The sequence below is a fragment of the Rhinoderma darwinii genome, chromosome 7 (genome assembly GCF_050947455.1).
Source record: "Rhinoderma darwinii isolate aRhiDar2 chromosome 7, aRhiDar2.hap1, whole genome shotgun sequence".
NCBI lineage: Eukaryota > Metazoa > Chordata > Amphibia > Anura > Rhinodermatidae > Rhinoderma > Rhinoderma darwinii.
Genome location: NC_134693.1, coordinates 42327714 through 42354227, shown reverse-complemented (window position 1 = coordinate 42354227; position 26514 = coordinate 42327714).

The following is a 26514-nucleotide window of genomic DNA, read 5'->3' as shown; positions in this document are numbered from 1 at the left end:
CAGTATCTATTATACAATAATATGTGTCCAGTGCCCTTGCCAAGTCCAGGATCCGAGACCACTTCTTTGTTCAAGTCAAGTCCCTGAGATGACTTCTCCATCAAGGTGGTACGGCCCAGTGGGTCCACAGACCCTTCGTGACATTATGGATTCCGGTTTCATAGTATCAAGGGCAAATATTAAGGATACATTAAGATCAGTTAGGGTCCACCCCCCCCCCCCTGTCTTATAATGGGTTCATTAGATTTCAATTTCTTGACTGGAGATAATGCTATCTATTCTGACCATCAAAAACATTGTACACCTGATGGAATAGTAACTTCAGCAAATGTAAACAGAACCTAATCAATTTTAGAGTAACTTACGCTGGATATTCTAAAAGATTTGAATAGTCTCGCACTCTATCCGTAAACCCTTAACACTCTAGAAATATGACAAGAAAACCCTAATGTTTTATTTGAACACAGATATAGAAACACTGAGCAAGATGGAGAAAATGTTTCCATAGTCAAGGAGAAAATCACTTTAATTCTGGGCACTTGGGAACTTGGTAATAATATGATAGTGAAATTGGATTTGTGTAATTTAAATGTGCAGGATATTTAACACCTCTGTCTAAATTATTTTTCCTAATTTAATGATGTGCATAAACAGTAGCAAGGGAATAAAAAATAGGGCTTTAAGAGGCTTGACAAATCTCAGATTCAAAACCAGGATATCATTTACAAAAAATCTTAGTATGAAAGAGTGAATTAAAAACAATGTCATAAATCAACCGAAGTGAATCTAAACATCAACACCGCTTAAATACTTTCCTACTATAAAAACATTAATTTCTGTCTTGGAATTCCAACATGACTTTTTCATGAGTTTGTTTGATAGAGGTGCTCACATTTTGCAAATTTCTGAACAGCAGCCAAAAAGTCTTAATGTGTATGACCTCATTATGTTAAGATACTTTTTCAAAATAGAAATCTTAGTGCATTAAGTTTCTCACCCTAAGTATTTAACCCTTTTAACACCAAATATCAGTATATACATGGTAAAATGTTGCCCTGGATGAATGAAAACTAACCGATGACTCTAAGGCTGGGTTCACACGACCTATTTTCAGACGTAAACGAGGCGTATTATGCCTCGTTTTACGTCTGAAAATAGGGCTACAATACGTCGGCAAACATCTGCCCATTCATTTGAATGGGTTTGCCGACGTACTGTGCAGACGACCTGTTATTTACGCGTCGTCGTTTGACAGCTGTCAAACGACGACGCGTAAAAATACAGCCTCGTCAAAAGAAGTGCAGGACACTTCTTTGGACGTTTTTGGAGCTGTTTTCTCATAGACTCCAATGAAAACAGCTCCAAAAACGGACGTAATAAACGCAGCGAAAACGGCGCGAAAAACGCAGCGAAAAATGCGAGTTGGACAAAAAACGTCTGAAAAGCAGGGTCTGTTTTCCCTTGAAAACAGCTCTGGATTTTCAGACGTTTTTGGTCACTACGTGTGCACATACCCTAAACCAAACGGTACCAGCATATCTTTATTGAAAAATCAGCAAATAAATACTAGGTTTGGTGAATGCTGAATCTAATCTCTTGGGCATTTATTGAGTTAATATCTGCGTCAGAGGCTCCATTAGGGGCCTCCGTCGCAGATCCGGCAGAGTTTACCGGAGTTTAGAGCATGCTGCACTATTGTGTCTGGTAAAATCACAGACACCTCAACGGAAAGCCGACGAAACCTATTAAAGTCATTGAGTTCCGTCGGCAATCGACAGGTTCCATTGTGAAATGGAACCATTCCTTCCGTTATTCTATAGTTCTGCTCCTTAGATGGAGCAGGACAACGGAATGTTCAACGCAGGTGTGAACCCAGCCTTAGGCTGACATATCACTGTGCAATATTCCAGAGCAACTGAGACCATCATAATGATGTGTGTATTTAGTCCCCAATAGCAACTGCTGACAGCTTGCAGATGTTGGCGGATTTACTAACATGGTCTGGAATTCAGACGTCTAAGTAATTAGACTCGATATGCAAAATTTAACAGAGTGGCTCATGCTGGATGATAAATTTGACACACTTTTTGACACTTCTGTCAATTTTTATACCACCTCTTGGTCAGTTTACTGAGCACCACTTTTTTCACCAAAATGTTGGCGCAATTTGACTCATCTTTAACCACATCCCCTTTTCCGCTAATCCACTACCCTTTTAGGATTAGTCTCAAACGTATGTACTTTTTGGTACATTTCATTAATAACAGAAGACAAGAGGATAACAGGAATAGCAAAAGGTCAAAACCGGCCGGGACTGGATAATCAAAATCGGTAAGCAGAGAGTAAACGGGAGACAAGCCGAGGTCAGTGTACACGAGGTCCAGAATCAGAAGTGCAAGGGATGTCAGAAGCTTGATCAGAAACCAAAGGAGGAAATTCAGAAGCAAAGGACAGGTGAAAAGACAGGCATAAATAAAACCCCACATTTGATTTGCAGACGGAGAGGGAATAGAGATAGGCTCAAGGCAAAGGAAGAACCACCCAGAAGCTAGAGAAGTAGTCATAGCGACCTTAAGGGAGTGGGTGTTTTTGTAACATCCTGCTGACATAGGCATCTGCCTTTGTTGTAGCAGATCTCATTCGGGACACTATTAAGAGGCCTGAGGGATACTGCCTAAGAAAAGAGCCGGTACGGCTCCAAAACGCGTCGCCCATATCATTATTATTATTATTATTATTATTAATAAATAAGTTTCTATTTTGAACAACCTAGTGTTGGTTTTGGTTATGCAACACTAGAAACCAGCAAAAAACGACACCAAAAGGGAACAGCGCCGAACTGAGGGCTACTTTGAGATATATTCACCTGACAAGAGGAGTTTTATCACCACATCACTATTGATTGAAACCCACATTACTATTGATTGAAACCGGACAAGCGTCTGTATCCTGATAAACCCGCAGATTGCAGTTCCTTTGATTTCCACACCCTAAAGACCATATCTACAGGGATGTCATGCTCCTAGCGGGACATCACCATGTGAGCAATACCTTGATAGACTCGTTCTTCCAACACCCAACATGGGATAATGCCCTATGTCTGCGCCAGTGTGTACCTTTTTTTCTTCCTAGTGAATCACTATTGTGAGGCTGGCATTGATGATGAGACACGGAGAGGAACGTCGGCCGCACAGGTACTGTTGGTTCAGTGACAGGCATCCTGTTAGATTAAAACAATTGAATATGTTTTTTCTTTTGGTAAAATCTTCTTTCACATCATTCTGTAAAATTGGGTATGGGAAATGTGTGCATATTAGATATATTACTGATATCTACAGCAGATCTTGAGATATGTGTAATTGCCTACATTAAGTGTTATCAGTCTACCCATAATATGCATATTATAAAGTCTTAAAATTAGCAAGTTGATCAAGTTGCTACCTAGATTTAGAGGAAAAAAGATGACAGTAATAAAGAAAGACAAAATAAAAGTCTGATTGTGCACATTGTAGATGAAGCAGCTCCACAAAATTATCACATTTATAAACTGCAGATGTACGAATTGATATACAGCTTTGTTTTGAATGAATTTCAATGCATATATGAAAAGCACTTCATAAGCATATCTGCAGTACATACTTTTTAGCTTATTTTAAGTATTAAGTATATTTTAATTTCAACTGCAGACAAAAACTGGAAATTCAGTATTCGTCTTCGAGTGAGCAATCTCTCAAAAATCTTACCTATCTGGGTTCCTGTGATGTTGATAATGGGCTGTTCTGTTTCCTAACGAGCTTAACACTTTCCCGCCGCTCCACCAGCGATTTACGTTGGGAAAGGTTATTGAAAAATGGCGCCTGCTCAGAAGCAGAGCGGGCACCATAGCAGCTGGGTCTCTGCTGTATTACCCTGCAGGGACCCAGCGGCAATGCTTGCGATCAGAAACATCTCTGATCACAAGCATTTAACCCCTCAGATGCCGGTGTCAGATGTCAACACCGTCATCTGAGGGATTTTTACTTTCACTTTCTATTTACCGGTGCTCAATGGCTCCCGCTCGCCGAGATTGCGGGAGATGGTGTATTCCTATAGCAGCTGGGAGGCTTGTGGTCGCTCCCATGCCTGCTATAGGAAGATTGCTATTGAGACCTGCTTGTCGCAGGTCTTAATAGCAAAACACAGATTTTGCCTTAGACTGCAATATTGTGATATTGCAGTCTATGTCATGAGCGATCTAACAATTGCAGGTTCAACCCCGTAGGGGGTATTACCCCGTAGGGGTAATAAAAAAATGTAACAAATATAAGATCTGGTGACTGCGCTGGCCACCCCAATACAGATAGAATACCAGCTGCCTGCTTCTTCCCTAAATAGTTCTTGCATAATTTGGAGGTGTGCTTTGGGTCATTGTCCTGTTGTAGGATGAAATTGGCTCCAATCAAGCGCTGTCCACAGGGTATGGCATGGCGTTGCAAAATGGAGTGATAGCCTTCCTTATTCAAAATCCCTTTTACCTTGTACAAATCTTCCACTTTACCAGCACCAAAGCAACCCCAGACCATCCCATTACCTCCACCATGCTTGACAGATGGCGTCAGGCACTCTTCCAGCATCTTTTCAGTTGTTCTGCGTCTCACAAATGTTCTTCTGTGTGATCCAAACACCTCAAACTTCGATTCGTCTGTCCATAACACTTTTTTCCAATCTTCCTCTGTCCACTGTCTGTGTGCTTTTGCCCATATTAATCTTTTCCTTTTATTAGCAAGTCTCAGATATGGCTTTTTCTTTGCCACTCTGCCCTGAAGGCCAGCATCCCGGAGTTGCCTCTTCACTGTAGAGGTTGACACTGGCGTTTTGCGGGTACTATTTAATGAAGCTGCCAGTTGAGGACCTGTGAGGCGTCTATTTCTCAACCTAGAGACTCTAATGTACTTGTCTTGTTGCTCAGTTGTGCAGCGGGGCCTCACACTTCTCTTTCTACTCTGGTTAGAGCCTGTTTGTGCTGTCCTCTGAAGGGAGTAGTACACACCGTTATAGGAAATCTTCAGTTTCTTGGCAATTTCTCGCATGGAATAGCCTTCATTTCTAAGAACAAGAATAGACTGTCGAGTTTCACATGAAAGCTCTCTTTTTCTAGCCATTTTGAGAGTTTAATCGAACCCACAAATGTAATGCTCCAGATTCTCAACTAGCTCAAAGGAAGGTCAGTTTTATAGCTCCTCTAAACAGCAAAACTGTTTACAGCGGTGCTAACATAATTGCACAAGGGTTTTCAAGTGTTTTCTAATCATCCATTAGCCTTCTAACACAGTTAGCAAACACAATGTACCATCAGAACACTGGGGTGATGGTTGCTGGAAATGGGCCTCTATACACCTATGTAGATATTGCATTAAAAACCAGACGTTTGCAGCTAGAATAGTCATTTAGCACATTAACAATGTACAGAGTGTATTTCTGATTAATTTAATGTTATCTTCATTGAAAAAAACTGTGCTTTTCTTTCAAAAATAAGGACATTTCTAAGTGACCCTGAACTTTTGAACGGTAGTGTATATATATATATATATATATATATATATATGTATATATATATATATATATATATGTATATATATATATATGTATATATATATCTATCTATATATATATATATGTATATATATATATTTACATATATATATATATACGCATATGTTATCCACCAATTTCACTGCCACAACTGCATATGCCTTATCAGCCAGGAAAGTGAAAAGTCATCAACAAAATTATACCTTTTTTAGGGTGCAATTTCAGGTTTGTTATATTTACCCTGTACAGGGTGCAGGGTTGGGTTTCCAGCAGCAGCGACAACAGTAGTATGGGATGGAAATGGACAAGGCAGGAGATTTGTGGCTATGTAGGGGTAGTAGCAGCGGAAACAGCAGCAGTAGCAGTACAGTATAGAAAATCATGGACAACACAGGAGATGTGCGGCTGTGTAGTGCTAGTAGTAGCAGCAGCAGGGGTAGTAGCAGCAGCAGTACAGTATGGAACATGATGGAGAGGCAAATAGGGGCAGTGGCATCATTGGGCTGTTGATAAATAGCCAGTTCCCACTGTCCACAGTAACAGATCTATTCATTGGCATAAGGTGGAGGTGTCTCAAAAACCCTCACAAATCCATGCTTGATTTATTTTCACAAATGTAATGCTTTCCACACTTGGAGAACTATTTTGTACTCTTCGATGTGATGACTCCACCTGCTGCGCTGACTGTACACTGAAGGATGGACAAGAAAGTACACGGATGGCAAACTGGGCCAGTTCCTAACCACTGGTCCAATCTGTTCATCCAGAAGTCCATAGGGTCAGCGCTCAGGAAATCTGCTGGAGAAAGGGCACAGTCCAGGTATGACTGAACCTGGTTGTTCAGGTGGTGCATATTTGTTTGCTGACGTACGTTAGGTTGGAGGGGCAGATGAAAAAACTGTTCCATGATATTCAGCAAACTGTATTGGCTGGTGCTGCTGCTTCTGGTATTTGTTGTAGCAGGAGTGCTGGCACATGCAGTGGACTGGTGACTCAGCGGAGAGCAGACTCTTGGTCAGACAAGTGGCAGTCGGGCGTCTGCAGGTGTAAGCTGCGCAAGCTGGGTACAAAATGTATCCTGGCAATACACCAATTTTGCCTCTCTTTCGGAAGCAGGAATAGTAAGGGTCTAAAAAGGGGCTATCCAATAGTCATACTTTTGCTTGATGCGGACAATATGCTTATCAGCAAGTCACCAAGTATGAAGCTTGCCAGTGTGTCTGAGGATCCCGTTTGTTTCATTCTCTGCTCCGTACTGCGATAATTGGTGATGGCCAGCTTTGATATCGTTATCATTATCATTGTCATCATGTCTGTCACAATAAGTGTCAGCGTCGTCCCCAAGTTGTGCCTGTGAAAACTCCATATCCCTCTCCACCACCAACTCCTACTCCTCCTTTTTCTCAAGTCCTTGCTCCTCATCCCCCTCCACGTCCTACTGCATGCGACACTGTCTGTGTTGGTCCCTGACAGCCACATAGTGGTGAGAAAGATGTGAAAGCTGTTTTCCTCCATCTCTTGATGCATCGATGCATCGATGTGAGCCCCTTCGAGGGGCCTGAGTAGGCGATATGCATCCCTGATGATCTGCCACTGCTTGTGCTCAAAATAGCCCATGCTCCCTGAATTGTTGGTCTGTTGCATGATGTAATTATTGACTGCTTTATGGTGCTCGTACAGACTGTCCAGAATATGCTAGGTGGAATTCCAGTGAGTTGGGACACCGCAGGTCAAGTGGTGCAAACGCAGGCCGTTCTGTCACTGCAAGTTCGGGAGGGCATTCTTAGCCACATAAGAACGGCTGAAATGCATAGACCCCCTACCTGAACATGGTCAGCAACTTCTGCAAGCCACAAAATGTTTTTTAAAAATGTTGCACCACCAAATTTATGATGTGCTCCATGCAGGGAGCATGTGTTATATTCCCCAAATGCAGTGCAACTGTCACGTAGCGGGTTAGTGGACCCACTAGGCCACACCGCCGTAGCAGGGAGGCAGCTGGCCAAAAAACTGGAACCCCAGAATACAAAGTCCTGCACAAGGGTACCTGGATAGTCCAAACAGTGGCCGCAGCTCTGGCACAGTTGGACATGGGTGCAGCAGGTATTGCCAAACGTGGCGGATGTCACAGGTGCCGCAGGTTGCGCCAGACGTGGCGAATTCCTCCGGACGTGGCAGAAGACACAGGACGTGGCGGATGACACAGATGCTGCAGGTTGCACCAGACATGGCAAATTCCTCAGGACGTGGCAGATAACGTAGGACGTGACACGACTCCGATACTAATAGGCACAGGGACAAGAACAGCACGGGATACAGGAGCAGGTTCAAGGCAAGAGTAGCAACTGGAACGGGAAACACTAAGAGACCATTTGCAAGACAGACTGGGAAAACTAATAACGCTCAGGCAAGCATCAGAAGGCCTGGGGCCTTCTTATAGACCAGGAAATCATGGCAGTTGATGATGATGACTACTTCCTCTGTGCGCCCTACGGGACACAGCAGACCGGAGTGGAAGTGAGCGCTGGCGTCTCCTAGGAAGGAGATGGGAGCCAGCGCCCACGGATCCATGGCTGCGGGCGGCGGGAGGTGAGTAAACCCAAAGGTCCGCGGCCATGGACGCTACAGCAACCACAATGTTCCTGCCATTGTCGCTGAATACGTTGCCCAGTTGTAGTTTGCAGATAGACATCCAGCGGGAAATTTGCTGCTCGATACAGAACAGCAACTGACCCGCTGCGTAGCTTCTCTCACCTAGGCTCATCAGGTGTAAAACAGCATGGCAGCGCTTCAACTTACACATATGAAAGAAGGGAGTGGAGTGGAAGCCACGCTTTAGCCTGTTGCTGTTGGGGATGGATGGACCCAGTCGGTCGTGTAAAACATGTACTGTACCTGGCTGTAATTGCTGTTCCATGTTTCCGTGGTGGCGTGCACCTTGCCGCACAGCAAGAATTCCAAAAAGCTACCCACGTTCTCCGCCACATGAAAGTACAAAGCAGGAACAGACTTTTTAAAAAAAATGGTGGCTAGGTATCCTCTATCAAGGCTGAGCGCATGCCATCAGCTGCCTGAAGGCAGTGGAATCCACTAAGTGATACGGCAGTGACTGCACCGCTAGCAACTTGCCAGGTGGGAGTTGAGTTGGCACACAAGCGGATTACTGGGCACGAATTGTTGTTTTCTGCCCAGACATTCTGCTATAGATGACTGATGATGGAACAGAGGAGGAGTCAGAGGAAGAGGCGAGGGAGTAGGACGAAGAGGAGCAGGAGAAGCAGTAGATTATGATGTTGACGGTGATGATGACAACAATGACCATGTACTACTTGTGGACGTGGCCTGGCTACTAGTATGATGATGGTGGAGAGGTGGAGGTCATGTTCACATTGTGGGCCAGTTTGATTTTTTTCCAAATGAGCAGGTGATGATGCTTCCTGTGCTGAAGAAGAGCTGTACTTCCTAGATTTGTGCCTGAACAGCCACAGCTTATTCTCTGATTGCACACAATGCTGGTTTTGTCATCCGGCGATGTAGAAAAAAAATTCACACAGCAGATACCCACACAAAGCCACTACCAGCAACATTTCTACCACCACTACAACCTGTGCTCCCCCTAGGTCTTACAGCTTTTAAACCCACATTAACAAAACTGTCAGCACCTGCTTCCAAGCTGACAACAGTAGAAGCAGATCTGCCCCTTGCAGGTTTTTTGGCCATATATCTCCGCTCTTTATCAACGCCACCACCCTCCTCCTCTGATGTCATCACCTCCTCGTCACCCTAATCCTGTTTGCAGGTCCTGTCCAACACAAAATCATCATTATCATCATCATTATCCTCACTACTTTTCTCAGACTGTGTAATATGTCATAGGCTTCTTACCCCTTCCTCATGTTTCCCACTTCTATATTGCCACAAGTGCCACAATTATCATGGATACCAGTGCCCCTACCACCCAGTGGCGGATTAAGAAGACCATGGGCCCTGGGCTGTTACCCAAACTTGGGCCCCCCTTCTCCACCACCACCCTGCCGCGCCGTAACTATTGCTAACACTACCTAAACACTAGTACACAAAGTAGGCACATTATGCACAAAGTACACACAGTACGCACATTATGCACAAAGTACGCACATTATGCACAAAGTACGCACATTATGCACAAAGTACACACAGTACACAAAGTAGGCACATTATGCACAAAGTACGCACATTATGCACATTATGCACAAAGTACGCACAGTACACAAAGTACCACATTATGCACAAAGTACACAAAGTAGGCACATTATGCACAAAGTACGCACAGTACACAAAGTACCACATTATGCACAAAGTACGCAAATTATGCACAAAGTACGCACATTATGCACAAAGTACGCACATTATGCACATTATGCACAAAGTACGCACATTATGCACAAAGTACACAAAGTAGGCACATTATGCACAAAGTACGCACATTATGCACAAAGTACACAAAGTACCACATTATGCACAAAGTACACAAAGTAGGCACATTATGCACAAAGTACGCACAGTACACAAAGTACCATATTATGCACAAAGTACGCACATTATGCACAAAGTAAGGACATTATGCACAAAGTACGCACATTATGCACAAAGTACACAAAGTATGCACATTATGCACAAAGTACGCACATTATGCACAAAGTACACAAAGTACGCACATTATGCACAAAGTAGGCACATTATGCACAAAGTACGCACATTATGCACAAAGTACACAAAGTACGCACATTATGCACAAAGTATGCACAGTACACAAAGTACCACATTATGCACAAAGTACGCACATTATGCACAAAGTACACACATTATGCACAAAGTACACAAAGTACGCACATTATGCACAAAGTACCCACATTATGCACAAAGTAGGCACATTATGCACAAAGTACGCACATTATGCACAAAGTACGCACATTATGCACAAAGTATGCACATTATGCACAAAGTATGCACAGTACACAAAGTACCACATTATGCACAAAGTACGCACATTATGCACAAAGTAGGCACATTATGCACAAAGTACGCACATTATGCACAAAGTACGCACATTATGCACAAAGTAGGCACATTATGCACAAAGTATGCACAGTACACAAAGTACCACATTATGCACAAAGTACGCACATTATGCACAAAGTACGCACAGTACACAAAGTACACACATTATGCACAAAGTACACAAAGTAGGCACATTATACACAAAGTATGCATAGTACACAAAGTACACACGAGTATGCACATTATACACTAAGTAGGCACATTACACACGAGTATGCACATTATACACAAAGTACACCTTGTAAACACATGAATATGGACATTAAACATACATGAATATGGACATTAAACATACATGAATATGGACATTAAACATACATGAATATGGACATTAAACACACATGAATATGGATATTAAACACACATGCACTTACCTTTTATGTCTTCACTGCAGCTCTTCTCCTGCTCACAGCACAGAGCCCGCCGACAGTCTCCCCTCCCCCATGTCCCGACAGCTAGCAGCAGAGATGTTTAGAGCAGGGAAGGGGGGCTGGAGGGGGAGCTTCTAAAGCAGCACAGACCACGGCTGCTAAGTAGAAGCAAAGCTCCCCTCGCCTGACAGGTGCGGTCCTGGCACCGGGGCTCCCTCCGGTGCTAGCGACGCCACTGGGCATGAGGGGGTTCGGGCGGTCATAGGCTCCTTGGGCCCCCTGGCAGTCTTGGGCCCCGGGCGACCGCCCGAAACGCCCTAATGATAATCCGCCACTGCTACCACCACCACCATGTCTACAAGTTCCACTAGTACCATCACCAACACAGCTATACATTTCAGTCATGTCTTCCACCTCAGCCTGATCCTTCTGCTCGTAGCAGTCCAAACGCTGACTGTTCTCCTACAACTCATCAACAGGTACACTATTTTGGATATTTTCCTTAGTATTCAGGGTGGTGTCTCTTAGTAGAGAATAAGGCACCCCACTAGGGGTCAGTGCAGACAAAGATGTCAGAAAATAAATACTTCTATTGGGCCACAAATTACTTGGAAAGGAGGAGGAGCAGGAGGAATGTGCTGAACACTGGCACAAAGTCACGGAGTCAGAGGTAACATCATTCTGCTATGACTGAGATGATGAGTAAGCCATCCAGTCCCCAATGTCATCCACTTCCTCTGTAATAATATACCTAGCAGGAGCAACGGACAATTGTGACCTGCTTTTAGTGGCTGGACGGCTGATGTGGACAGCGTTGCTGCTGCTACTAACGCTGTGGCCACCCATATTTTTACCAGCTGATGAAGTGGGACCAGTGTGTCCTCTTACAATACCCTGTCAATTGCAACACTGTCTTTTACCAGGCATTTTATTTTTAATAAGGCACCACTGAGGCTGCGCTAATTATTTTAATCACAAGGCCTATAGTTATGTAGAAAAAAAATTCAGAAGTCACACAGTCGATCTACTAAAAGTGCACTGTATTGTTGCTTGTTGCTGCTGAATACGTAAAATTTGTGTGGCGCTATTAGCAATTAGATATATGAAAAATAATGAGTGATGTCACGTTCGTGACATCCGTACCAGCAGGTAGTGGTGCTTTATCAGCACCAGGATTTAAATTTTAAATTTATGTACTGGAAAAAAAAATTGTCACTTGGACACTGACTGATGTATAATAACATTGTATAACTTTTGGATGCAGAATAGTATGCCAATTTTTGTGGCACTATTATTAACAATTAGATATACAAAATAATAAGTGAGGTCACGTCCATGACATTTGTATCAGCAGGCAGTAGTACACTAACAGCACTAGGATTAATGTTATTGAAGAAGATTTCTGAATGATGTGATAAAGAAAGGTGATTCACAAATTAATGTAAGATTTGTATAGTTGCAGCAGCACTCACTCACAGCAACGGCTGCCTGTGGCTGCCTAACTAACACCCTGACACTAACTGACTCATATCTCTCTCTAAAATCTATCTCTCTATCAAATTATTGTAAATCTAACTATCTACACTTTTCTCCTCACTATGAAACACACTCACTGAAATGTATCCATTATGTAACTGTATTCTGTCTTTTACTATCTCTCATTCTCTTTCTGACGTCCTGTCTCTCCTTTCTGTATCCCCACCCAAAGCAGCAGAATTTCCTGGTTAGGCTGTTTATAGCGGCTATGACTCATATAACTGTTATCCACTGAGTCATCAGTGACTCACGCCTGTACCTTTCCAGAAAAAATGGGAGTGAAGCAGCACAGGTCCCGAGCACCAGAGGCGGTGACATGCTGTCAAAATCAGATGAACCAGATCCAATATATTGCAATCGTCAAAAGGTAAAGGTATAGACAGCAGCACACATCTCCAGGAGTAGAATAAAAAGGTAGAATTTTATCGTCAAAGCATTGGCAAAGAACAGGCAACGTTTCGACCTATAGTGCGTGAAGGGTCTTGAGAAAGACTATGGGTCGAAACGTTGCCTGTTCTATGCCGATACTTTGACAATAAAATTCTACCTTTTGATTCTACTCCTGGAGACGTGTGCTGCTGTCTATACCTTTACCTTTTGATGATCACACCTACACCGTGTTCAAAATTATTATGCACATTGGACTTAAGTGTCATAAACATTCAATTATTCGTTTTTCAATTAAACTCATGGATGGTATTGTGTCTTAGGGCTCTTTGGATCATTGTAATCAATCTCAGACACCTGTGATAATTAGTTTTTCAGGTGTGCCCAAGAAGGACGTTCCACATTATTAAGCAGGCCACGGGTTTCAAGCAATATGGGAAAGAAAAAGGATCTCTCTGCTGCCGAAAAGCGTGAAATAGTGCAATACCTTGGACAAGGTATGAAAACATTGGATTCTTCAAGAAATCTTAAGCGTGATCATCGTACTGTGAAAAGATATATGGCTGATTCAGAGCACAGACGGGTTCGTTCAGATAAAGGCATAATGAGGAAGGTTTCTGCCAGACAAATTAATTGGATTAGGAGAGCAGCTTCTAAAATGCCATTGCAAAGCAGCAAACAGGTATTTGAAGCCGCTGGTGCCTCTGGAGTCCCGCAAACCTCAAGGTGTAGGATCCTCCAGAGGTTTGCAAGTGTGCATAAAGCTATTATTCGGCCACCCCTAAACAATGCTCACAAGCAGAAAGGGTTGCAGTGGGCTCAGAAATACATGATGACTAATTGTCAAACCGTGTTGTTTACTGATGAGTGCCGTGCAACCCTGGATGGTTCAGATGGATGGAGTAGTGGATGGTTGGAGAATGGCCACCATGTCCCAACAAGGCTGCAACGTAAGCAAGGAGGTGGCGGAGTCATGTTTTGGGCTGGAATCCTGGGGAGAGAGCTGGTAGGCCCCTTTAGGGTCCCTGACGGTGTGAAAATGACCTCTGCAAAGTATGTAGAGTTTATGACTGACCATTTTCTTCCGTGGCACAAAAAGAAGAACCGTGCCTTCCGTAGCAAAATTATCTTCATGCATGACAATGCACCATCTCATGCTGCAAAGAATACCTCTGTGTCATTGGCTGCTATGGGCATAAAAGGAGAGAAACTCATGGTGTGGTCCCCATGTTCCCCTGACCTCAACCCTATTGAGAACCTTTGGAGCATCCTCAAGCAAAATATCTATGAGGGTGGGAGGCAGTTCACATCAAAACAGAAGCTCTGGGAGGCTATTCTGACATCCTGCAAAAATATTTAAGCAGAAGCTGTCCAAATACTCACAAATTCAATGGATGCAAGAATTGTGAAGGTGATATCAAAGAAGGGGTCCTATGTTAACATGTAACTTGGCCTGTTAAGTTTTTTTTTGATTGAAAGAGCTTTTGATTTCTGTAAATATGACCTCCTGATGCTGCAAATTCAACAAATTACCATTTTAGTTCTCTTCACAACCTTTAAAATGTTTTGATCTCTGTTGTGCATAATAATTTGAAACAGTGCATTTTGAGTTTTTTACTTCTAAAAAAAAATCTGTTACAATTAGGAGATTTGTTCAATAAAATTTGCATTATACTCCAACGGTTGATGGCTTGAAGATTATACTGATTGTCATTTGCATCGACTATTTAGGAAAATCAGCGAAAAATAACATTTGCATATTAATTTGGAATGCGGTGTATACCTTGTCACGATCTAGGGGTGTGTGGAGCCACTAGGCTGCTCCATGGTAGCAGAGTGGCAGCTGGCCAAACACCAGTCTATATAAAGTCTATGCAGATGACACCAGACGTGGCAGGTGATACCAGACGTGGTAGATGACACCAGACGTGGCGGATGATACCAGATGTGGCAGATGACACCAGACATGGGAGATGACACACTTGACTATAACTAAAGGTTTAGGTTCAGAAAACAAACACAGCAACAGGATAGGGGATACAGGAAGCAGGATATGGGTACACTGGGAGCAGGAAACAACTAAGGGACCAATTGCAATACGAACATGGGTAGACAACAACAATGCTCAGGCAAGGAGTGGAAGGGCAGAAACTTTTTTAGAGTCCAGAATGATCTGGGGATTGGTCAGGAAAGATTTCACATGTGCTGGCCCTTTAAGGCCAGGACCGAGCGTGCGTGCGCACCCTAGGGTTTCAGAGCAGAGCAGGACGCCCGTGTGTGCTGGCATCTCCTAGGAGGGAGACGCTGGCAGGAAGCAAAGGATCTGCGGTCACGGGCAACACAAGGTGAGGAGCGGTGGCAGTCCGTGACCACTGCCGTTACATACCTCTTATGGTTGGCTGCAAGAGGAGGAAGCCCCCTGAGCTGCTACCTAATGGCATGTGATCCTGTTTTATGTCTTATCCTCTTTTGTACGGATTTTGTAAAATCTGAAACTTTTGGGAAATTCGTAACGAATTCGCTGAGTGTAGAATTGTTTCGCTTATCTCTAGTCATGTATTTAATAAAAAAGTGGGGGGAAGTATGCTCCAGCTCACCGGTCCAAATGAACAAACTCGGACTGCGCACGGATCCTCGTGGTGGCACACGATGAAAATAGAAACAAACACAAAGAACCTTGATCCAGCACTTAGTTTAAAAAGAAGAAGTCTTCCAACTTTATTTTGAATATATTAAAATCCAAATTACACAATGGGGTGGTTGCATTAAAAGATAGCCTACGCGCTTTGGACAAGTCACACGTTCCTACTCATGGCATATTATATATAATTATATTTAATTATATATATTATATATAATTTGGATTTTAATATAATAAAAATAAAGTTTCAAGACTTCATTCTAAACCAAGCGCTAGATCAAGGTTCTTCGTTTTTGTTAAATGTATTTAATTGTGGTTTAATTAATTAGATTTAAGTATATAGATAATAAATAATGTTTTTGGTCTTTTTTAAAAGTTGTAGTTATTTCATATTTTATTTATAAAACCTTTTCTTGGGCAGCTATATTGGAGACATACATTTCTATTCTGTATAGACAGTACAGCAGGGTGTGTGGCAGCAGAAATGAATGGGAGTCAATTGACAGAGAGATGTCATAGATTATTACTGTATCAGGAAGTGATGGAGTACAGTCCCCTCCCCCAGAGACCAGGGAGTGACAGGGGAGATGCATATAGAGCCTTATCTGTGTGTGAGTGGTGCTACCCTGCCTTATCTAAACCTCCAGCAGCACAATAGATCTGTCAGTAAATCGCCCAACGTATAATGATGATTTTAACAATATACTTTAAGAACAAACTGGTTTGCAATAACAATATTGTCTGGCACGATCTGTGCTAGTTTAATTTGTAATCCAGACAATCCATTGAGTGTTTAGAGGGTTAAATACTTTGGAAGCATTATACGGGTCATGCAGTTCTAATTCATCAGCATGTTTTATTGAACGACAGTAATGAAATATGCATACACAATCCTGATACAGAACAATAAAGTTTAGGGAAAGGTGTGTTCAGGGGCGGATTAAGGATACCATGGGCCCTGGGCAGTTCACAAAGTGTGGGTTTCCTTGAACTCTAAAGACACTGTACCGTATATATGCAGATTTCAGTTTAGGCGGCCACAGATCTGAGACCATTTTGAATATAACCTTAAAGAACCAGTCTCTGTTGTTTAAATCTACATTCACCTTAAGATAAGGTAAATATATACAGCGCCAGAACCAAGCTTAGTACATATATACAGAACCAGAACAAAGCTCAGTACATAAATTCAGCACCAGAACAAAGTTTATACATACGGATGTAGTCATTTTTATCTTGACTGTGATAACTTGCTGCAGTGTGATATCACACAACAAAAGCCATTGAAAAAGTCAAGATAAAGGATCTTGCCACTCTGTATTTAACCCCTTAAGGACGCAGCCTAGTTTGGGCCTTAAGGCTCAGAGCCCATTTTTCAAATCTGACATATTTCACTTTATGTGGTAATAACGTCGGAATGCTTAAACCTATCCAAGCGATTTTGAGATTGTTTTCTCGTGACACTTTGGGCTTCATGTTCGTGGTAAAATTTGGTCGATATATTCAGTCTTTATTTGTGAAAAATTGAAAATTTAGAGAAAATTTACAAAAAATAGCATTTTTTAGAATTTAAATGCATCTGCTTGAAAAACAGACGCTTATACCACCCAAAATAGTTACTAGTTCACATTTCCCATAGGTCTACTTTAGATTGGCATCGTTTTTTGAACATTATTTTATTTTTCTTGGACGTTACAAGGCTTAGAACATAAACAACAATTTCTCATATTCTTAAGAAAATTTCAAAAGCCTTTTTTTGAAGGTACCAGTTCAGTTCTGAAGTGGATTTGAGGGGTCTATGTATTAGAAACCCCCATAAAACACCCCATTTTAAAAACTAGATCCCTCAAAGTATTCAAAACAGCATATAGAAAGTTTTTTAACCCTTCAGGCATTTCACAGGAATTAAAGCAAAGTGGAAATGAAATTTTCAAATTTCATTTTTTCTGCTGAATTTCAATTTTATTAAAAAAAATTCTGTAACAGAGAAGGTTTTACCAGAGAAACACTACTAAATATGTATTGTCCAGATTCTGCAGTTTTTAGAAATGTCCCACATGTGGCCCTACTGCGCTTGTGGACTAAAACACAAGCCCTAGAAGCAAAGAAGCACCTAGTGCATTTTGAGGCCTCTTTTTTATTAGAATATATTTTAGGCAGCATGCCAGGTTTGAAGAGGTGTTGAGGTATCAAAACAATGGAAACCCACCAGAAGTGACCCCATTTTGGAAATTACACCCCTCAAGGAATTCATTTATGGTTTTTGTTATCATTTTGACCGCACAGTTTTTTCACAGCACCTATTTGAATTGGGCTGTGAAATGAAAAAAATGATATTTTTTCCAATAAGATGTAATTTTTTATCAAAAGTTCTTATTTTCACAAGGAACAACATACCCCATTTTGTTGCCCAATTTGTCCTTAGTGCGGCAATACCCCATTTGTGGTGATAAACTGCCGTTTGGGCCCATGGGAGGGCTCAGAAGGAAAGGAGCGCTATGTGTTTGTTGGAGTCCAGATTTTGCTGGATTGGTTTTCGGGTGCCATGTCACATTTGCAGAGCCCCAGAGGTATCAAAGCAATGGAAACCCACCAGAAGTGACCCCATTTTGGAAACTACACCCCTCAAGGAATTAATTTATGGTTTTTGTTATCATTTTGACCGCACAGTTTTTTTCACAGCACCTATTTGAATTGGGCTGTGAATTGAAAAAAATTATGTTTTTTCCAATAAGATGTCATTTTTGATCAAAATTTCCTATTTTCACAAGGAACAACATACCCCATTTTGTTGCCCAATTTGTCCTTAGTGCGGCAATACCCCATTTGTGGTGATAAACTGCCGTTTGGGCCCATGGGAGGGCTCAGAAGGAAAGGACCACCATTTGGCCTACTGGAGCTTTTCTGGTGCTAAGTCATGTATGCAGAAGCCCCTGAGGTACCAGTACAGTTGAAACCCCCGAGAAGAGACCACATTTTAAAAACTACACCCCTTAAGACATTCATCTAGAGGTGTAGTGAGCATTTTGACCCCACAGGTACTGTGTAAAAGATAATGCGCAGCAGATGGTGCAGAGTGAGATTTGCAATTTTATATATATATATGGCATGTCAGTGTCCCATATAGTGTGCCCAGCATGCGCCACCGGAGATATACACCCCTTAAATTGTAATATGGGTTCTCCTGGGTACGGCAATACCCTACATGTGGCTGTTACCAGCTGCCTGGGCACACGGCAGGGCTTAGAAGGGAAGGACCACCATTTGGCCTACTGGAGCTTTTCTGGTGCTAAGTCATGTATGCAGAAGCCCCTGAGGTACCAGTACAGTTGAAACCCCCGAGAAGTGACCCCATTTTAAAAACTACACCCCTTAAGACATTCATCTAGAGGTGTAGTGAGCATTTTGACCCCACAGGTACTGTGTAAAAGATAATGCGCAGCAGATGGTGCAGTGTGAGATTTGCAATTTTATATATATATATGCCATTTCAGTGTCCAATATATTGTGCCCAGCATGCGCCACCGGAGATATACACCCCTTAAACTGTAATGTGGGTTCTCTTGGGTACGGCAATACCCTACATGTGGCTGTTATCAGCTGCCTGGGCATACGGCAGGGCTCAGAAGGGAAAGATGAGGGGGGTAAGCTGTGCGGAGTGCATCAGGGTAAATTAAAAATCAAGGGATGTATGATACATTTTAAAACAATCTTTTATACAGAGCCCTGGTTTTTCGGGACACGTGTCACATTGGTATATTGTGACTTTCCTTATCCCCCTCTTATAGCAGACTCTGCACCTCTTTTGACTCTTTCCCTTTCCACCGGTTTGGGGAACTTCTCCTGGAAAGTGTTGCCCTGGTACGATGCGTGTGGCCTCGCTTCCAGAAGTACTGGGTGCCCCCCCCTTCCTGGTCCCTAAAGATTAGATCTTGAAATTCCAGGAAAGTTCCCCTCTGGCCTGCACATCGACGTAGCACGTACGCATTGTACAAAGCCATCTGTATGATGTGCCCGGCCAGCTTCTTATACCACACCGCATGGCGCTATAGGGCTTCAGGATTTGATCTGACAAGTCCATCCCTCCCATGTACCTATTGTAGTCCAGGATGCAGTCTGGTTTGGGGGTGGCCTTTCCTTCATATATCCTAAATCTGTAGGTATACCCTGATGCACTCTCGCACAGCTTATACATCTTCACGCCATACCTTGCCCTCTTACCCGGCAGGTACTCGCGGAATTGAACCCTCCCTTTAAAATGTACCAGGGACTCCTCAATAGAAATACACTTCTCGGGGGTGTATGCTTGGGAAAACCGGGCACTGAAACGGTCTAATAGGGGTCTCCGTTTATACAAACGGTCAAAACTGGGGTCATCTCGGGGTGGGCACGGCTCATTATCAATATAATTCATTTATTTATTTTTTTAGGTTCCAGTTCAGTTCTGAAGTTGCTTTAGGGGCCCATATATTAGAAACCCCTATCAAACACCCCATTTTAGAAACTAGACCCCTCAAAGTATTCACAACAGCATTTAGAAAGTTTATGAACCCTTTAGGTGTTTCACAGAAATTTAGAGCAAAGTAGAGGTGAAATTTACTTTTTTTTTTTGTCAGAAAATCCTCTTTATACCATTTTTTTTATAACACAAAAGGTTTTATCAGAGAAACGCAACTTAATACTTATTGCCCAGATTCTGCAGTTTTGAGAAATATCCCACATGTGGCCCTAGTGCGGTAATGGACTGAAGCACCGGCCTCCGAAGCAAAGGAGCACCTAGCGGATTATGAGACCTCTTTTTTATTAGGCACCATGTCCGGTTTGAAGAGGTCTTGTGGTGCCAAAACATTGGAAACACCCCAAAAGTGACCCCATTTTGGAAACTAGACCCCTTGAGGAATCCATTGTAGTTTTCTTGGGGTGCATGCGGCTTTTTGATCAGTTTTTATTCTATTTTTAGGTGGCGTGGTGACTAAAAAACAGCAATTCTACTATTGTTTTTTTATTCTTTTTTTTTTACAGCGTTCACCGTGCGCTATAAATGACATATTCACTTTATTCTGCGGGGCGATACGATTACGGCGATACCAGATGTTTATAGTTTTTTTTTATGTCTTATGGCGTTTGCACAATAAAATACGTTTTGTAAACAATCATTCACTTTTTGTGTTACCTTATTCTAAGAGCCATAACGTTTTTATTTTTCAATCAATAAAGCCGTGCGAGGACTTATTTTTTGCGTAACGAACTGTAGTTTCGATCAGGACCATTTTTCGGTACATGCGACTTTTTGATCTCTTTTTATTCCATTTTTTGGGAGATGAAGTGACCAAACAATTGTTATTGTGGTACGGTTTATTATTATTTTTTTTTACGGCGTTCACCGTGCGGGATAAATAACAAAATAATTTTGTAGTTCAGGCCGTTACGGACGCGGCGATACCAATTATGTATAGTTTATTTGTTTGTTTATATATTTTTATTAATAATAAATGACTGATAAGGGGAAAGGGGGGATTTTTACTTTTAATACTTTTAAAACTTTTATTTTCTTATTTTTACACAACTTTTTTTGACTTTTTTTTTACTTTATTACTTTGTCCCACTAGGGGACATGAGGGCAGGAGGCCCTGATCGCTATTCTAATACACTGCACTACATGCGTAGTGCAGTGTATTAGAACTGTCAGCTACTCACTGACAGCAAGCATAGTGGGTCCTGACGTTGTCAGGACCCACTAGGCTTCCGTCTATGGCATAGCCGGACACCATAGTTTGGTGTCCGGTTGCCATAGTCACCATCGCCGGCCGCTATCGTGTAGCAGGCCGGCGATGGCGGATTAACCCCTAAGAAGCCGCGATCGCTATTGAACGCGGCTTCTGAGGGGTTAATCGGCGGGGGAGCTCTGCGATCGGTCCCGGCACATTGAGCAGTGATAGTCTGCTGTCGGAAACAGCAGCTATCACAGCTCATGAACGCGCCCCGCGCGAACGGCGCCGTGTTTACTCCATGACATACTATTATGTCATGGAGCGCGAACGATGCACTTACCATGACATAATAGTATGTCCTGGAGCGTTAAGGGGTTAATGTGTTAAAAGTAAAGATATAGACGGCTACATCTGTATATACAGCACCAGAACCAAGCTCAGTACATAAATACACCACCAGAACAAAGCTCAGTACATAAATACAGCACCAGAACAAAGTTCAGTACATAAATAAAGCACCCAAACCAAGCTCAGTACATATATGCAGCACCAGAACAAAGCTCAGTACATAAATAGGGCACCAGAACCAAGCTCAGTACATATATACAGTGCAAGAACCAAGTTCAGTACATAAATACAACACCAGAACCAAGCTCAATACATATATACAGCACCAGAACTAAGCTCAGTACATAAATACAGAACCAAGCTCAATACATAAATACAGAACCAGAACCAAACGTATAAATAAACACAGCACCGGAACAAAGCTTAGTACATAAATACAGTACCAGCACAAATACAGCTCAGTAGAGAGATCATTTTCAAATTAAGTGTAGGCCCTGCAGTATAGATTTGTACAGTGTAAAACTATAGCTCCCAGCATGGCCCAAACAATAGTAAGGTTATGCTTGGAGTTGCTGTTTCACAAAAAAACAATCATACCACCCATCATCTTGCTGAAAATCATACAGTGACTACAGTACTGATTAGAGGCAGAACATTTACATTGAGTGACTCACAGGGGAGGTCTTCTCAGATTCGAGTCATTCTTTTTTGTGTTATCTTCTCCAGACCTTCTTGCCCTGCCATTCAGCGCTATTTTATGATGCAAGCGGCATCATGACGTCATCGAGCCGCTTGCGTCACTGAATGGCCGGGCAAGGAGCATCCTTGTTCTGGCATTTAGTGCCTTTCAATGACACAAGCGGTGCAATGATGTCATCACACCGCTTGCATCATTTAAATGCACTAAATGGCAGGTCAAGGAACTAATGTTCCTTGCCCTGCCAGCGCTAGTGATCTGTTGAATTGTACATACATCCTATAGACGCTGATACAATTATAGTGCTGTTGGGCCCCCTGTGCAACCTTGGGCCCTGAGTACTTGCCCATATTGCCCTTATTATAATCTGCTCCTGGGTGTGTTTTCCCAAATTGTACACCTGTTAACTACCCAAAGCTGATTTCCGAAACATGAGGGCAAAAGATGTTTGCCCACCCTCTAACGATAAGATTATTTTCCTCATTTTGTGCCTGTATATACTGTACAGCTAAGCCGACAAGTAAACTGTATGTGGTACCCCACAAAGTGGAGTCTCAGAAAGCAGGAATACATTATATTTTTTATATTTGATGTGTTTTACTACTGTAATCAGTGTAAAATGATTGCAGGCAGTGCTCAAAGTGTTACTTTCTTTACAAGGTTTGTTAATAATTACACCTGCTCAGGGTAGAATTCTCTGGAAGCATTATAAGTCTTTTGGAGAAGCAACCAGCCAGTCACAGAGCTCCTAACTAATGCGCCTGTGAGGGAGGAGTGAGATAGTGGAGTTAGATAGGAAAAAGCAGGTTGAGCTAGACTCTGCAGAGGGAGACATCTAATTCCTAAAGAACATATTGTCCAGGGAGTAAAGAAATCTAACAGAGAGAGAAAGTGATGAAGAGTTGCAGCTGAACTTCTAGAGAAGCAAAGACCTGTTGGCTGAACACTAATCTGAGCAAAGAAGAAAGGAACCTCATGAGTAGAGATGAGCGAACTTATCAAAAGTTCGGTTCGGCTAGTTCGCCGAATTTCACAAAAAAGTTCGGTTCGGACCGAACTAGTTCTGACCGAACCTGTCACTTACGTGCGCCGAGCATGCTACTGTCCAGGGTGCTGATAGAGTTAATGGGCTGCACTAACTCTTTCAGCAACCTTCACAGTACATGCTCGGCGCGCGGAAAATACCATTTAAATGTAATAAAAAAATAAAAATTATACGTTCGTACTTACTTTCCTCCTGTCCGGCCTCCAGCGATGACGTTTCATCCCTTTCGCCGCTGCAGCCAATCACAGGCTGTAGTGGCGGTCACGTACGTCAGGATGACGCTTCATCCCACGTGACCGCCTCTGCAGCCAATCACAGGCTGCAGCGGCGACATGAATGAAACGTCATCGCTGGAGGCCGGACAGGAGGAAAGTAAGTATGAACGTATTATTATTATTTTTTGGCATGTATGTATGTTGGCATGTATGTATGTATGTTGTATGTTGTCATGTATGTATGTATGTATATATGTGCATGTATGTTTGCATGTATGTATATATGTGCATGTGTGTATGTATATTTGCATGTATATATTTGCATGTATGTATGTATGTTTGCATGTATGTATGTTTGCATGAATGTATGTTTGTATGTATGTATGTATGTATGTATGTATGTTTGCATGAATGTATGTTTGCATGAATGTATGTTTGCATGTTGTCATGTATGTATGTATGTATGTATGTTGTCATGTATGTATGTATATCTGTGCATGTATGTTTGCATGTATGTTGGCATGTATGTATATATGTGCATGTTTGTATGTATATTTGCATGTATGTATGTATGTATGTTTGCATGTATGTATTTTTGCATGTATGTATGTATGTATGTTGTCATGTATGTATATATGTGCATGTGTGTATGTATATTTGTATGTATGTATGTTTGCATGTATGTTTGCATGAATGTATGTTTGCATGTATGTATGCATGTTTGTATGTATATTTGCATGTGTGTATATATATATATGTATGTATGTATGTTGTCATGTATGTATGTATGTATATATGTGCATGTATGTTGGCATGTATGTGCATGTGTGTATGTATGTATGTATATTTGCATGTATGTATGTTGCCATGTATGTATGTATATATGTGCATGTATGTTTGCATGTATGTTGGCATGTATGTATACATGTGCATGTTTGTATGTATATTTGCATGTATATATGTTTGCATGTGTGTATGTATGTTTGCATGTATGTATGTTTGCATGTATGTATGTTGTCATGTATGTTTGTATGTATGTTGTCATGTATGTATGTATATATGTGCATGTATGTATGTTTGCATGTTTTTATTTTTGCATGTATGTTTGCATGTATGTTTATATATATATATGTGCATGTATTTATGTTTGCATGTATATTTGTGCATGCTTGTATATATGTATTATGTATCTTTGCATGTTTGTTTGTATGTATGTTTTCATGTGTGTGTGTGTATGCATGTATGTATGATAGTTTGCATGTATATATGTGTGTATGTTTGCATGTATGTATATTTGCATGTATATATGTGCATGCTTGTATATATGTATGTATGTATGTTTGTATATATGTATGTATATTTGTATATATGTATGTATGTATGGCCATGTATGATACTGTCTGCTGGCGCCCTGTATCTAAGTCAACTTCACGGCAGGCTTCTATACATGGTATAACAGTCAGTATCACACATTAAACTGAATCTAAGCCTACGACATGTTTTATTTCATTATTTTATTTTTTTACAGGTTTGGTGTTTGGACTACGTCGGTTTCGAGGACTACTTCGATGACGGTTTTTTTTCTACAATAAAATGGTTAATGAGGGTTGTGTTGGGGGTGCTTTATTTCAATAAAATATTTTATCTATATCTTTGTCTTTTTCTTTTCAAATTTTATTATTACCACTTTAGTAATGGCCGCTGTCTGAGTGACAACATCCATTACTAATGCGAGGCTTAGTGTTAGCCGGTGCAGAGGCTAACACTAACCACCATTATTACCCCGGTACCCAAAACCACCAGGGGTGCCGGGAAGAGCCAGGTACGATCCAGTACCCGACCATCTGTTGTGATGGTCGGGCTCTGGGGCGGCCGCAGGCTGGTATTATGAGGCTGGGAAGGGCCAAAAACAGTGGACCTTCCCACCCTTGTAATGCTAGGCTGCTGCTGCTGCGTTGTATCTGGCTGGTTATAAAAGTGGGGGGGACCCCACGTCATTTTTTTAAATTATTTATTTATTTACATTTTTTTTTTTTAAAAAGACATGGGGTTCCACCCAATTTATCATAACCAGCCACATACAACACAGTGTTATTAGCCTGGGAATGGACAAAACCAGTGGCCCTTCCCACCCATGTAATGCCAGACTGCTGCGGCCTTGTATATGGCTGGTTATTAAAAATGTGGGGGACCCGTCTATTGCTAAATTTGTTAAATTCCAAAAAAAAAACGACGTGGGGGTCCCCCCCATTTTTATAACCAGCCCGATACAACACAGCAGCAGCAGCCTAGCATTACAAGGGTGGGAAGGTCCACTGATTTTGGCCCTTCCCAGCCTCATAATACCAGCCTACGGCCGCCCCAGTACCCGACCATCACAACAGATGGTCGGGTACTGGATCGTACCAAGCTCTTCCCGGCACCCCTGGTGGTGGTGGGTACCGGGGTAATAATGGGTGGTTAGTGCTAGCCTCTGCACCGGCTAACACTAAGTACCGCCTTAATAATGGACGCTGTCAATCAGCCAACTGCCATTATCTAGGCACTAATAAAGTTTGAAAAAAAAACACAAAGACAATTCTTTTTTATTGAAATAAGAAATCCCCAACAAAACCCTCGTTAACCATTTTATTAAAATTTGAAAAAACGCAGATCTACGCAGTAGTCCAACGAATCGTAGATGTAGTCCAATCGGTACATCAAAATCTGCAACAACATAAAAAAACAGTTATCAATGTGAACAATACCAATACTTCTACTCTCCTACACACATATATACACGCACACACAAACAAACAACCATACACAGACACACATATATACACAAACACAACAAGATATACACACACACATAAACAGACAAACACATATACACGAACTCACACATATCCA